The following is a 9755-nucleotide window of genomic DNA, read 5'->3' as shown; positions in this document are numbered from 1 at the left end:
CACATCTCAGAAGGGCACAGGGAGCAGCAGGCATGTTGTGCGACAGTGCCATTAACTCCACCTTACAGAAGCTTTTATAAGGCTTGGTCTACACTACAGGGTTAGGTCGAATTTGCCGCGTTAGGTCGATTTAAAAATGAATGCGTCCATACAACCAACCCCATTCCGTCAACCTAAAGGGCTCTTAAAATCGACTTCTGTACTCCTCCCCAGTGAGGGGAGTAGCGCTAAGATCGACTTTGTTGGGTCGAATTTGGGGTAGTGCGGATGCAAATCGACGGTATTGGCCTCCGGGAGCTAGCCCAGAGTGCTCCATTGTGACCACTTTGGACAGCACTTTGAACTCCGATGCACTAGCCAGGTACACAGGAAAAGCATCGGAAACTTTTGAATTTCATTTCCTGTTTGGTCAGTGTGGCAAACTCATGATGACATGTTTTCCGAGCTCATGCAGTCCTCCCGCTCTGATAGGGCACAGCTTAGTGCATGGAGGCATTCAGTGGCAGAGACCAGGAAAGAATTAAGTGAGTGTGAAGAGCGGAGGCAGGACATAATGCTGAGGCTAATGGGGGAGCAAATGGACATGATGAAGCGTCTGTTGGGGGAGCAAACGGACATGATCAAGCATCTGTTGGAGCTGCAGGAAAGCCAACAAGAGCACAGACCCCCCACTGCATCCACTGTATAACCACCTACCCTCCTCCCCATGTTCCATATCCTCCTCACCCAGACACCCAAGAACACGGGGGGGGGGGGGGAGTGGAGGGAGGAGGCTCCAGGCATCCAGCCACTCCATTGCAGAGGATGGCCCAAGCAACAGAAGACTGTCATTCAAACAGTTTGCTTTTTAGTGTGGCTACAATAAGCAATGTGGCCTTGTCTTTCCCTTCTCCCACACCTTACCCGGGCTACCTTGTCCATTATCTCATTTTTTTTAATTAATAAAGAAAGAATGCATTGTTTTAAAACAATATTTACTTTATTTCGAAGGAGGGAGGGTGGTTGGCTTACAGGGAATTAAAATCAACAAAGGGGGTGGGTTTGCATCAAGGAGAAACACACACACAAGTGTCACACCGAAGCCTGGCCAGTCATGAAACTGGTTTTCAAAGCCTTTCTGATGCATAGTGTACCTTGCTGTGTTCTTCTAATCGCCCTGGTGTCTGGCTGCTCAAAATTGGATGCCAGGCGATTTGCCTCAACTTTCCACCCCGCCATAAATGTCTCCCCCCTTACTCTCACAGATATTATGGAGTACACGGCAAGCAGCAATAACAATGGGAATGTTGGTTGCACTGAGGTCTGACCAACAGGCCAGCGAGCTATTAAACATCCAAAGGCACATTCTACCACCACTCTGCACTCACTCAGCCTATAGTTGAACTGCTCCTTACTACTGTCCAGGCTTCATGAATGGATCCCCCGAGCAAGAGAGCATAGTTGCAGCGGAAGCGGTGGATGAGGACGGTGAGCAGTCCTACTGCACTGTCTGCTGCCAGCAACACCCATGAGGACCAGAACGGCTCCCCCAAGTTCGTCGCAGGCCCTCCCCCTTCCCAGCATTGGCAGCCCAGGCACCTCATCTCCAGGTTGGGGGACAGAGCCAGTGAGACAGGGGAACTGGCTTCAGTGTGCACCATGCCCCCTCTCCCAAATATAGCAGTCAAACTGTGCCTATGTAATGTGTCCCTCCTACTTCCCGCACCCCCATAATATATTCTTGGCCTGGCCCTGGCATAAGTTATAATAGCCTAAGAACTGCTCTAACTTATATTCAGCTGCAACAGCCCCCAAGGGAGCCTGCTAGCCGTCGAGAATAGCCAGATCCTAGCAGCGCCATGACCCCACCATGCTTCCTGGGCCAGGGCTGTCCTACTGGGTCTGTGCTGCTAGCAGAACCCCTTTACACCAGGATTCTTCCTCAGCAGCCATTGCCACTGGCTTTGTGGCCTCTTTATACCACTAGCATGAAGGGGCTGGAACAGAACTGAGACTCAGGCACTATGTGGGTAGTCTGATGACCTCCACAGTATCAAACGGTGGTTTTCAACCTCTGTTAAAAAAAGATCTTAGTGTCCATGCAGAGCAGGCCTGTTTACTGGGAAGAGATGACACCCAAACTTACTCCTCTCAGGTGCTGCAGCACAATCTCTGTGAGGTTCCAGACATGAAAGATGCCCTCTGTCCTAGGACACAGGATCAGATTATACTCACGCATGGGCTCTTCCCCACAGGCACTGGAGGTTTTCCATGATTGTCCTTCACAGTGGTGCAGTCCAGACATGGACCAGAACTTTTGGGGTCCAGCCATGAAACTAGGGCCAACCAGTCGGTAATCATAAAGTCCACACACTAGAGCCTGGCTTATCACCGGGACATTATGGACTCCTACACTGGCATCAGCCTTGCTTATAACTAGGGGAACCATGGACACACACGCTAAGTCACAGTATTACAAAAATCATACAACTTCCAACCCAATGGACCCTTTTGTAGTGAGAAGAGGAATGACACTGGCCGTCAGGATCTCTGCGTAGGTTGTGAGCTGGCAGAAACTCATTTCTAGCCCAGATGATGAAACAACAAGAGCTGTGTAGACTGCTGATTTGACCAGGAAAACGGGTTTGGTTTGATCTGACACAGGTTTCTACTTTCTCTATCTGTTTGTTCTCAGGAAGCTACTTGCCTAAAGAGTCTCACAGCCTCAGCATGTGTCTCTCCCCAACCCTGCAACTTATGCTTCTCTAAGCCCAGAGTAGTAACACTTACTGGGCCTGGTATAAACGGGTGCACTGACTTCAATGGAGATTCATTCCTGCCAATTGAGAATCTGGCTCACAGGAGCCAGCTGTGGGACCTGAGCCCTTCTAAACATTCCAACCTAAAGCCATCTGTAAATCACCAGGTTTACTGGCCTGCAGCAGACCTTGACTCTCATGGACAGGGACTGTTCAGGTCAGTTCTGGATGGCTCTGGAGCCAAGACTGACATAACACTGTGAGCATTTTTATCTCAAGTCCTGCTGAGCAGCTGGAATCAATTTATTCAGCCATTCAGTGAAAAGACCTATAGGATCTGCCACAGGCCTGCGGGGGAGGGGAGGATTCTCCAAAGGGCTCATCTAAACCTGATTTTGCCAGTGCTCTTTATTTGTCACCAGGCAAATGAAACAGAGCTGATTGGCACTAAAGAGATGCCTGACATGAGTTATGCCTGGCATTCTGTTCTGTTACAGAGCTGAGCTTTGCAATGGAGAAGGCACCTACTTGGGTGATGCCCACACTATCACCAAGCAGTTTCCATTTGTGACGATTCATTTGTGGGCCCATTAACGCAATGAGAGCAGAGCGGTGTGCTCCCTGCATGTGACACTGAACACATCAGACCTGATTCTGCCCCAAGTTACACCTGCATGAATCCAGAGTAACACCACTGACTTAACTAGTGTGATGCCAGATTTATACCAATGTCACTGAAAGCAATATCCAGCCCTTACACTGCTAAGGGTTAAGATCAAGGATTACAGGGACATTCCAAACACAATGTAAAAGTGCTGGATTAAAGCAATCTGGTGCCCTGGCACACCACGACACAAAGACCCTGGCCTTGCCCCCACAGCCCTGCCCTTGTGCAGTGGATCGACTCAGAGGCAGATTACAGTTTTGTTGGGCCTTGGGCCAGAGCAAATGGGGGCCCCCTCTCCACCCCTTCTGCCTGTAGTTCTCCCCCACCCCCTGCACTCATGCGAGGGAAATGGGGTTGGGGCGCAGGGGCATGCCCTGTGCCCCTCTCCCCCCCACCCAACGCTTCTGCCAGGGAATGGGGTCAGGCCGCGGGGGCTTGCCCCACTCCGCCCACCCGAACGGCACTCCTGCCAGGGAGTAGGGTCAGGACACAGGGGTGCCCATTTTTCCGGGGCCGCTCCATTGGCCTGGGTCCCTAGGCATGGGCCTCATTGGCCCAGTGGCTAATCTGCCACATAATCTACCCCTAACCTCACTTGAAGTGCCCTCTCAGAATGGCCAGGGCAGCACCATGGGGCCCCCTTTCTCCCCCAGGAGTGACAGTGGGACTCCCTCCTGTCAGGAGCAGCACGGTGGCAACCAGGTAGCTTTCCATCAATCAGGATGTGGCTGCTTCAGTGAGTAAGTGTGACCTGTTGCATTCATCTCCTCCTGCCACACACAGCACTCTACTGGCATCAGGCTGGTAGGCCCCCTCCCCCATCCCCAAGCAGTGGGTCGTGGCATTACAATCCATTGATATCTATGAGGCAGAGCTATTGTTTCAGGCAGTTGCAGACTCAGGCAGGCAGTGCTGCATTAGTGACACTGGGTCACACTTTCAAGGTTTTTCTCTGCAACCATCAAACTTACTTTTTAAAAAAATGAAAGTTCAGAGTCCTCCGTAATCACATGATTCCAGAGGGCTCTAGACACAGGCCTTGAGTGTCTGCGCCTTATGCCAGCGTAACCTATACCACTATATATTTATAAAGAGCATTTTGAAGTTGGAGCAGCACTTTCAAATGACCCATATGTAAAAGTATGTCTAAACTCCAATTAAACACTTTCAGATGGCCTGTAGCAGCTGATTTGGGCTCATGGGGGTCAGGCTGCAGGGATATAAAACTGCAATATAGATGTCCGGGCAGAAATTCTGTCATGGTCATACTAAGTGGGGCCCCAGGGGAGAAGGTGTAGGCAGGTACACAAAGGACAATGTTTATTCGTTTGTTAGCAGTACCTTTACAACAGAGTCATGGAGCTGAGTCTATTTGGGCAACTAGCAGAGTGGAAAGGTAGGTGAAGTGCCTGAAGTTGCTGCAGATATGCATGCACCTGTGGTACATAATCCTCCCCCAGCCAGTGCTCCATCCTTGTGCCTCACCTTGTGGGGCATTGAGCACTCCATCTCAAGCTTGTAACCCAGAGCACAACCTTAATGGCTAGGCCACCTTTCAAGACCTTGTGCTCTATTGTAGTAATTTTAACCTAACTATTGGGCTCAAAGAGTTAAAGGTGTTAACATGACCCTGTAACAGTCCAACATTAAACTGTTTTAAAGACAGTTTGGGGTTTGGCATACAGAGACCTAAGACTGCTTAGTCCGATGGAAAACCCACCATTAAACATTGTTTTAACCTTTTATTAAAGATACAGAAAAAGGAGGAAAAACAGTTAAAGCATTTGAAATGTAAAATATTAAGTAAGGCTTTTATTTTAACAATAGCCCTTATTCCCTTTGCCTTTAGTTGTAGAGTGTCTTCAGAAGGACACACCTCCCCTTTTAGACAATCTTTTAGATGGCATTAAAGTTGGTGATAACTGTCCTTGTGGGGGGAAAGAGAAAGCTGGTTGTTCTTCTTCCAGTAGTGTCCCTATGGGTGTTCCAAGGTAGGTGGTCTGCATCCCTGCACTGCTGATCGGTAGCAATGTCCATTGGTCCCGCACATGCACTGTCTCTCCTCATGCTGTGCCACGAGGCTAGCCAGCACACATGGGCTATTCAGCCTCAGTTCTCTACCGCCCCTGGCTGGAAACAGAGCCATTAGCTGTCCATTAAGACTATTGTTCTTCTGGTTGCTTTGCAGTTAGATAGTTTTTTCCAGTTCTAGTTGTAATTCTAGTTGTAATGCTTCCCTTATTTTTCTACCTTTAAAAATGAAATAAAAAACCCCAACACCTTTATTTTTTCCCACCTTTCCCCCCCACTAACCAGGGATCTTCCCCTTAGTGGGCTCCCCGGGCTTCAAGAAGTGCCACACCTGCAACGAAGGCGATCCCGGTTGCAGATAAGCACTCTCAGTGCATTTGCTGCCTTGGTGAGGGCCACATTCAACAGAAGTATAGCCAGCCAAGATCCCACAAAGACAGAGAGCTCCGCCCAAAGATCATCTTCATGGAGGCAGCTCCCTGACCCCAATCTTCCAGCATACATGAGTCTTCCTCACAACCTTCAACATCTAAGGAAAGTGGGTTGAAGAAACAGGTTGGGAACCCCACTCACAAGTCTTCTAAAAAGAGAGTGGGAAGCCTCCTGAGCCCAGAGATAGCCACAAGCGATCGCCATCTTGCTTGGTATCTTCGGCACCGGTGGCACCAAGACCATCTCAGTCCAGCCCCCATGACTCATGATGGCAATCGGCTACTGGTACCATGGACCCTATGGGCAGGGGCCTTGAGTCTTCGGTACCGAGGGACAAGAGTAAACACTAAGAAGACACTCCTGGTACACAAGCTGACCTCGGTACCACCAGTGGCAGTTCACCCAGCACCAGAGAGACTGGTGCAGACAATGTCTCTGTCCCCGCCAGCACCACCACCGGGACGCTTGGTACCTACTGAATCCCACCAACTTAGAGATCTCGATGTACGGGATGCATCCAAGTCCCCACCTCTCGGTACCGACATTGTGGCACCGAGCTTTTACCAGGCATGGGGGATATTCCCACAGTCATGCCATGCCCCTCTGCTGTTCTAGTGAGGGTTCAGATGGTGAGCCAGAGGAGGTAGTTTTACAATACTACTCCCAAGCTTCATATGAGACCCACTACCAACAAGGTCTGAGAATGTGTACTGTGAAAGGCTCAGGCCAAACAGCTACAGGACAGTGCTGGAAGGCAGATATATTAGCGTCAGGATAAGCAGGTCCCTTTTCCCTTGTAGCTGAACAGGGGTTACTCTAGGTTAATTAGGACACCTGGGGCCAATCAAGGGTCTGCCAGAACCTGTTAAAAGCCTTCCCTCCAGCCAGATAGGGGCACTCGATAGGAGCTGAGGGAGAAAGGCAAGCTACTGGAGAGCTGGGCAGTACAGACGCTGAGAAACATTAGGAGAGAAGCCACGCAGGTACATAGGCGAAGAGCGGGAGAATCACTGCCCAAGAGGGCGGACAGCTCTTCTGGGCCTCAGAGGTCTTAAGGAAGAGACCCTGTCAGAAGGGAGAGACTGAACCGGGTGTCTGGTCTGTTACCACTACGTCCAGAGGGGCTACCAGGTACTGAGAGATTCCCCTGCCTCTCCCCGCATCAGGGAGGCCGGAAGGAACCCTGCTTCAACATTTTGTGGACAGTAAACCCAGGGGCGTGGGGAAAATCCTGAGGGAAAAGAAGAATACCCCAGCCCACTACTAAATGGAAGCATGGGACCCATCGAGGCAGAGAAGAAGCTCTGTCACAACACTCAGTGATGGCTCCACTACCAATACCATCTTGGTATGGCCACCCATGGGCACCTCCACCAGGCCCTATGCCACCACAATGGCCATATTGGGACCCTTGTGTGGTGCACTGACAGCCTACTTCTGGAGCTTTGAGCCTCACCCAAGAACCCTCCAGACATACCCCCTCGGCCACAGCATCCAGGTCTTGGACTGCCTCAGGAGCTAGAGGAACAGGAAGCTGGAACCGAGGAGGACATAACACCAAAGACCATATCCTCCTCTTCTCCAGACAAAGCCATCATTCTGCCTCCACCATCTCTAGCAGATGACTTCCATCTTTTCCAGGAGTTGGTGAAGAGAGTGGTGGACACCTTCCACCTACCACTAGAGGAGGTCAAAGATGCCCACCATCAGCTCCTTGATATCCTCCACTCTTCGTCCTCCTCAAAGATTGCCCTCCCAATTAATGAAGCCATTTTAGACCCAGCAAAGACCATATGGCACACCCCAGCATCAGTGGTACCAACATGCAAATGAATGGACAAAAAATATTATATACCCACCAAGGAATCGGAATGCCTATTTTCCCACCTGCCAGCCAGCTCCATTATGGTGGATGCTGTCAATTCCCATGGCCGACAACACCAGTCCAGAGCTATGCCCTATGACAGGGACTGGAAGCATCCTGATCTTTTTGATAGAAAGGCATATTCCTCTGCCACCTTATAGTTCCATATTGCCAACTATAAGGCACTTATAACCAAATACAATTACATAAATTATAATAAATTAAATATTTTATTGAAAAGCTGTCAGAAGTACAGCGGGAATCCTTCAAGGCCATCATCCAGGAAGGGCAATTAGCAAAAACATCACTACAATCAGCCCTCGACGCTGCCGACAGTCTAGGTCCATCTCCATGACAGTGGTGATGCACTGGGCATCATGGCTCCACTTGTTGGGATTCCTGAAAGAAGTGCAGTCCATCGTGGAAGATCTTCCCTTTAAGAGCACAAAGCTCTTTGCCAAAAAGACTGATACCTCCATTCATACGCTAAAGGATTCCAGGGTTATCTTCAGGTCGCTGGTGTCTATACATCAGGGAAAAAGAGATGATTTAGTCCCCAGTTCCAGGACAGGCCATATGCTCAGTACCAACCTCAGAGCCACTACAAACCACAAAGAAAGAAAGGGAAATTCCCAAAACACAAGCCATTTGCCCCACAACCTTCATCCCAACCACCTACATCTAAGCACCACTTTTGATGGGCAGGTCAAGGCGTAGTTAGACCACTCTCCCAGAATGACACAACCAACCCTCATTGCACACCCATTTAGCCATCGATTGGCAGTATTCTGCAGTGCCTGGGAATGCATAACGTCAGACTGATGGGTCTTAGAGATCATCTGATCCAGGTACTTCATCCATTTCACCTCCCTACCCCCTCCACAACACCCTTCCCCCTCCCTCTTCAGGGACCCTTCTTACAAAAGTTTACTACGACAGGAGATAGATCACCTCCTTCAGTTAAGAGCCATAGAACCAATACCTCAAAATCTATGAGGCAAGGGTTTCTACTCTCATTATTTCCAAATACCCCAAAAGAAGGGAAGTTTGAGACCCATACTAGACCTCAGAGCTCTCAACAAGTTTGTCAGGCTCAGAAGTTCAAGAACATCACCTTATCATAGAATCATAGAATATTAGGGGTGGAAGAGACCTCAGGAGATCATCTAGTCCAATCCCCTGCTCAAAGTAGGACCAACACCAACTAAATTATCGATAGGGCCCTACCAAATTCACGGCCATGAAAAATGCGTCACGGACTGTCATAACTATAAAGGGAAGGGCAACAGCCCTCCTGTGTACAATACTATAAAATCCCTCCTGGAAAGAGACTCCAAAATCCTTCTACCTGTAAAGGGTTAAGAAGCTCAGGTAACCTGGCTGACACCTGACCCAAAGGACCAATAAGGGGACAAGATACTTCCAAATCTTGGTGGGGGGAAGGCTTTTGTTTGTGCTCTTTGTTTTGGTGGGAGTTCGCTCTTGGGACTAAGAGGGACCAGACATCAATCCATGCTCTCCAAATCTTTCTGAACATGTCTCTCATATTTCAAACTTGTAAGTACAGCCAGGCAAGGCGTGTTAGTTTTATCTTTGTTTTCTCAACTTGTAAATGTACTTTTTGCTAGGGTGCTTACCTCTGTTTGCTGTAACTTTGAACCTAAGGCTAGAGGGGGGTCCTCTGGGATCTTTAAGTTTGATTACCCTGTAAAGTTATTTTCCATCCTGATTTTACAGAGATGATTCTTACCTTTTTCTTTAATTAAAAGCCTTCTTTTTAAGAACCTGATTGATTTTCCTTGGTTTTAGATCCAAGGTGGTTCCTTGATCCAACAGGAGTTGGTGGGAGAGAGGAGGGGGGAATGGTTAATTTCCCCATGTTTTAAGATCCAAGGGGTTTGGATCTGTATTCACCGGGAATTGGTGAAGAGTCTCTCAAGGCTACCCAGGGAAGGGAATTAGCACATTGGGAGTGGTGGCAGCGGACCAAATCTAAGCTGGTAGTTAAGCTTAGAAGTTTTCA

This window comes from Chrysemys picta, chromosome 4, assembly GCF_011386835.1.
Source record: "Chrysemys picta bellii isolate R12L10 chromosome 4, ASM1138683v2, whole genome shotgun sequence".
In the NCBI taxonomy this organism is placed as follows: domain Eukaryota; kingdom Metazoa; phylum Chordata; order Testudines; family Emydidae; genus Chrysemys; species Chrysemys picta.
The sequence above is the reverse complement of the archived record's forward strand: the minus strand, read 5'-3'. Positions refer to the sequence as shown.